We start from the raw sequence: 5,651 nt of genomic DNA, 5'->3' as shown, positions 1-5,651 counted from the left end.
ATTGCTTGTCCACAGATCCCTGAAGGTAGCTGGCCAGTTGGAAAAGTTGGTTAAGAAGTCATATGGAATGGTTGCATTTATTGGCAGAAGCAAGGAACAGAACAGCAAGTGGGTTATGCTAGAACTGTATAAAATTCTGGTCAGGCCACAGCTGGAGTACTGCGTGCAGTTCTAGTCACCGCATTGAAGGAAGGACGTGAATACGCTGGAGAGGGAACAGAGGAGCTTTACGTAGTTGTTGCCGGCAGTGGAGCAACTTTGCTTTGAGGACAGATTGGATAGGATGGGTTTGTTTTCCTTGGAACAGAGGAGGCTGATGGGCGACAGTATTGAGGTGTATAAAAATAGGAGGGGCCTAGATATTTTTGTTTAAAAGGGTCCATTTCACATAGCGGAGTGGTCAACAACCAGGCTGCATAATTTAAAAGTAATTAGTGTAAGGGTTAAAGGGGATTTGAAGTGAACATTCTGCATGCAGATGTTTGTGGGGGTTTCAAACTCACTGCCTGAAAGTGTGGTGCAGGCAGAAACCCTCACCACATTTAACAAGTTCTTAGATGTACACATGAAATGCAATAAGGTGCAGGGCGACACACCTAAAACTGGGCATTTGTTGGCCGGTGCAGATACGATGGGCTTAAATGACTCCTTCCATGCTGTAAACCTCTATGATTATATAATTATCGGTTAGGATTACTTTCATGATGCAAAACGTGGCAATCAGATAATTAATGGTGTTTCCAGTGAAGAAGTGTTCGTGCAAGCTGGGGCTCGAACTCAGGAAGCTGAGATGAAGCATCTTATGAGGCTGCTGTTCGGTGTGCGGGGAGCGTTGTCTCGAACGGTGGCATTTTGCAGCCCGGTGAAGGGCGGTAAACCGCTGTTTGATGCTGCATTCTCCGCTTTCCGCCGGCAGCGGCTGATTGGGGAGTGTGGGAGGAGGAAGTTCGGGCTTGTCCCGCCCTCACTCACTCTGGAGCTGGGGAAGAGCGATTAGTCGATGGGTTTGTTTGTGGCTTTAATTTTCTGTTGTGAAGCGTGGTGGCGTGGCAGGATCCTTTAATAATCTCTCACAGCTGACCTGAATGCACGGAATGTGCAGCTTTGAGATATGGTTTCTCCAGCGTCAGGGCTAGAAACGGGAAGGAGTGAGAGACACTGTGTAGAATTTGAGTGTGTACAGAACTGTAGAGAGAAGTCAGCAAAAGGAACAGCATCGTGAGACACTGCACTCTGTTAATATTGAACCACTAATATGAATAATTTAATCTCATCATTAATTGAACACGTTTGCATAATGTTTCCGCCCGGTTTCGAACCGGGGACTTTTCGCGTGTAAGGCGAACGTGATAACCACTGCACTACGAAACGCTGTGGCTGTAACAGTATTGGGAACATAACCAGAGCTTAAACCTCAACAGCTGGACTACACTTCTGGAGCTTGTGTCACGAGAATAGAATTACGGTGCTATATTTAGCAAGGTTGTGAGTGTGGCAGGAATTGATCCCGTGTTTCTCTGCCTTTATACATAGGAACGGGAGTGGCCATTCCTCAGCAAGTGGTTAGTATCTGGAATACACTGCTCTAAAGGGCGGTGGAGTCAGACTCAATCTTATCTTTCAAAACGAAGTTGGATAAGTATCCGAATGAAAAAAATTGCACAGCTGTGGGTAAATGACAGGGGAGTGAGACTTGTTGAGAGTTGGCATGGGCTCGACGGGCTGCAACCATTCCCTTATTCTTTGATTCTATAAGTTAGTGGCACATTTAATAGTGTGCATGTCAGCAGAATATTGAAAGGGACATGGATTCAGTCGGCACAACGAGAGGCATCTGATTCAGAAGATTCGGGTGCACGAAAATTCGGGTTTAATTACTTTAAAAGCATCATTTTTGTTTTGTGAAGATTCGGTCAGAGAAATGTTTGGGAAAATAATTTTTTGCTGAAAAGGGCTCAGCACTTCATCTTCTTTTTGGCTGTTAGGGTCACACTTCTTTTCGATGGTATTCTTCAGAAAGTATATTTTCTTTGCTGTTTCACAATAACCAGTCCCTTGCACTACAGTCTATCTCACTGTTTCCAACGTCCCATGCACATGTTACCAGCAATGAACATTTTGAAGCAGACTTCTAAAGCACAGTGTCCAAAATGGTTTATGGATTCAGAGGTAAAGTGCAGAGCACAGATAAGTTATTCAATTAAGGACTCTCCTTCAGTTAACATTTCTTTAGTTGTGCAAATGAAGATCATCCGTCAATTAATGATTGTTTCCCATGAAGGCAGGATAACATTTAATGATTTTGCATTTTCTAAGTAAAAGCCCATGTGATTTTGGGCGAAGTGGCAAATTGGAATCAAATTTGGCTCAGAGGCAGGAAGCAAAGGGTAATGTTTGATGGGTATTTTTGTGACTGGAAGGATGTTTCCAATGGGGTTCCGCAATTTTCAGTGCCTGATCCATTGCTTTTTACGGTATTTATCAATGATCTAAACTTGAATATAGCTGTTATGATTAATAAGTTTTCAGGTGTTATTAAAATAGGCAGTGGTTTGATAATGAAGAAGAAAGCTGGAGACTCCAGGAAGATATCAATCAACTGATAAGAGTGTAGAGCAGTGGCAAATGGAATTTAATCCAGAGATGTGAGAGATCGCGCATTTGTGGAGTGCTAACAAGGAAAGGGAATACACATCAACTGGTATGACATTGAGAAGTGTAGAGGAACACAGGTAACTGGGATTGCTTGTCCACAGATCCCTGAAGGTAGCTGGCCAGTTGGAAAAGTTGGTTAAGAATTCATATGGAATGGTTGCACTTATTGGCTGAAGCAAGGAACAGAACAGCAAGTGGGTTATACTAGAACTGTATAAAATTCTGGTTAGGCCACAGCTGGAGTACTGCGTGCAGTTCTGATCACGCATTGAAGGAAGAACGTGAATACGCTGGAGAGGGTACAGAGGAGATTTACGAAGAATGTTGCCGGGAGTGGAGCAACTTTGCTATGAGGACAGATTGGATAGGATGGGTTTGTTTTCCTTGGAACAGAGGAGGCTGATGGGCGACACATTGAGGTGTATAAATATAGGAGGGGCCTAGATATTGTTGATAAAAAGGGTCTATTTCACATAGTGGAGTGGTCAACAACCAGGCTGCATAATTTAAAAGTATTTAGTGTAAGGGTTAAAGGGGATTTGAAGTGAACATTCTGCATGCTGATGTTTGTGGGGGTCTCAAACTCACTGCCTGAAAGTGTGGTGCAGGCAGAAACCCTCACTACATTTAACAAGTTCTTAGATGTGCACATTTAATGCAATAAGGTGCAGGGGTACACACCTAAAACTGGGCATTTGTTGGTCGGTGCTGATACGCTGGGCTTAAATGACTCCTTCCATGCTGTAAACCTCTATGATTACATAATTATCGGTTAGCATTAATTTCCTGATGCAAAACGTGGCAATCAGATAATTAATGGTGTTTCCAGTGAAGAAGTGTTCGTGCAAGCTGGGGCTCGAACTCAGAAAGCTGAGATGAAGCATCTTATGAGGCTGCTGTTCGGTGTACGGGGTGCGTTGTCTCGAAAGGTGGCATTTTGCAGCCCAGTGAAGGGCGGTAAACCGCTGTTTGATGCTGCATTCTCCGCTTTCCGCCGGCAGCGGCTGATTGGAGAGTGTGGGAGTGGAAGTTCGGGCTTGTCCCGCCCTCACTCACTCTGGAGCTGGAGAAGAGCGATTAGTCGATGGGTTTGATTGTGGCTTTAATTTTCTGTTGTGAAGCGTGGCGGCGTGGCAGGATCCTTTAATAATCTCTCACAGCTGACCTGAATGCACGGAATGTGCAGCTTTGAGATATGGTTTCTCCAGCGTCAGGGCTGGAAACGGGAAGGAGTGAGAGACACTGTGTAGAATTTGAATTTGTACAGAACTGTAGAGAGAAGTCAGCAAAAGGAACAGCATCGTGAGACACTGCACTCTGTTAATATTGAACCACTAATATGAATAGTTTAATTTTATCTAATCATTAATTGAACGCGTTTGCATAAAGTTTCCGCCCGGTTTCGAACCGGGGACTTTTCGCGTGTAAGGCGAACGTGATAACCACTACACTACGAAACGCTGTGCCCGTAACAGTCTTGGGAACGTAACCAGAGCTTTAACCTCAACAGCTGGACTACACTTCTGGAGCTTGTGTCACGAAAATAGAATTACGGTGCTATATTTCGCAAGGTTGTGAGTGTGGCAGGAATTGATCCCGTGTTTCTCTGCCTTTATACATAGGAACAGGAGTGGCCATTCCTCAGCAAGTGGTTAGTATCTGGAATACACTGCTCTAAAGGGCGGTGGAGTCAGACTCAATCTTATCTTTCAAAACGGAGTTGGATAAGTATCCGAATGAAAAAAATTGCACAGCTGTGGGTAAATGACAGGGGAGTGAGACTTGTTGAGAGTTGGCATGGGCTCGACGGGCTGCAACCATTCCCTTATTCTTTGATTCTATAAGTTAGTGGCACATTTAATAGTGTGCATGTCAGCAGAATATTGAAAGGGACATGGATTCAGTCGGCACAACGAGAGGCATCTGATTCAGAAGATTCGGGTGCACGAAAATTCGGGTTTAATTACTTTAAAAGCATCATTTTTGTTTTGTGAAGATTCGGTCAGAGAAATGTTTGGGAAAATAATTTTTTGCTGAAAAGGGCTCAGCACTTCATCTTCTTTTTGGCTGTTAGGGTCACACTTCTTTTCGATGGTATTCTTCCAGAATGTATATTTTCTTTGCTGTTTCACAATAACCAGTCCCTTGCACTACAGTCTATCTCACTGTTTCCAACGTCTCATGTACATGTTACCAGCAATGAACATTTTGAAGCAGACTTCTAAAGCACAGTGTCCAAAATGGTTTATGGATTCAGAGGTAAAGTGCAGAGCACAGATAAGTTATTCAATTAAGGACTCTCCTTCAGTTAACATTTCTTTCGTTGTGCAAATGAAGATCATCTGTCAATTAATGATTGTTTCCCATGAAGGCAGGATAACATTTAATGATTATGCATTTTCTAAGTAAAAGCCCATGTGATTTTGGGCGAAGTGGCAAATTGGAATCAAATTTGGCTCAGAGGCAGGAAGCAAAGGGTAATGTTTGATGGGTGTTTTTGTGACTGGAAGGATGTTTCCAGTGGGGTTCCGCAATTTTCAGTGCCTGCTCCATTGCTTTTTACGGTATTTATCAATGATCTAAACTTGAATATAGCTGTTATGATTGATAAGTTTTCAGGTGTTATTAAAATAGGCAGTGTTTTGATAATGAAGAAGAAAGCTGGAGACTCCAGGAAGATATCAATCAACTGATAAGGGGGTAGAGCAGTGGCAAATGGAATTTAATCCAGAGATGTGAGAGATCGCGCATTTGTGGAGTGCTAACAAGGAAAGGGAATACACATCAACTGGTATGACATTGAGAAGTGTAGAGGAACACAGGTAACTGGGATTGCTTGTCCACAGATCCCTGAAGGTAGCTGGCCAGTTGGAAAAGTTGGTTAAGAATTCATATGGAATGGTTGCACTTATTGGCAGAAGCAAGGAACAGAACAGCAAGTGGGTTATACTAGAACTGTATAAAATTCTGGTTAGGCCACAGCTGGAGTACTGCGT

The 5,651-nt window shown here is 43.3% G+C and overlaps 2 non-coding genes across 2 annotated transcripts; both read right to left on the bottom strand.

Annotated features, from left to right (window-relative positions):
- Nucleotides 1–1,298: 1,298 nt before the first annotated feature.
- On the bottom strand, nucleotides 1,299–1,370 carry trnav-uac (transfer RNA valine (anticodon UAC)). Its single transcript has one exon. It is a non-coding gene; the product is annotated as a tRNA-Val (tRNA).
- Nucleotides 1,371–4,042: 2,672 nt separating this feature from the next.
- trnav-uac (transfer RNA valine (anticodon UAC)) lies at nucleotides 4,043–4,114 on the bottom strand. The gene has a single exon. It is a non-coding gene; the product is annotated as a tRNA-Val (tRNA).
- Between the last annotated feature and the right edge of the window lie 1,537 nt (nucleotides 4,115–5,651).

Source organism: Pristiophorus japonicus, chromosome 3 (assembly GCF_044704955.1).
Source record: "Pristiophorus japonicus isolate sPriJap1 chromosome 3, sPriJap1.hap1, whole genome shotgun sequence".
Taxonomy (NCBI): domain Eukaryota; kingdom Metazoa; phylum Chordata; class Chondrichthyes; family Pristiophoridae; genus Pristiophorus; species Pristiophorus japonicus.
Note: the sequence above shows the minus strand (reverse complement) of the source record. Positions and strands in the feature narration are given on the sequence as shown.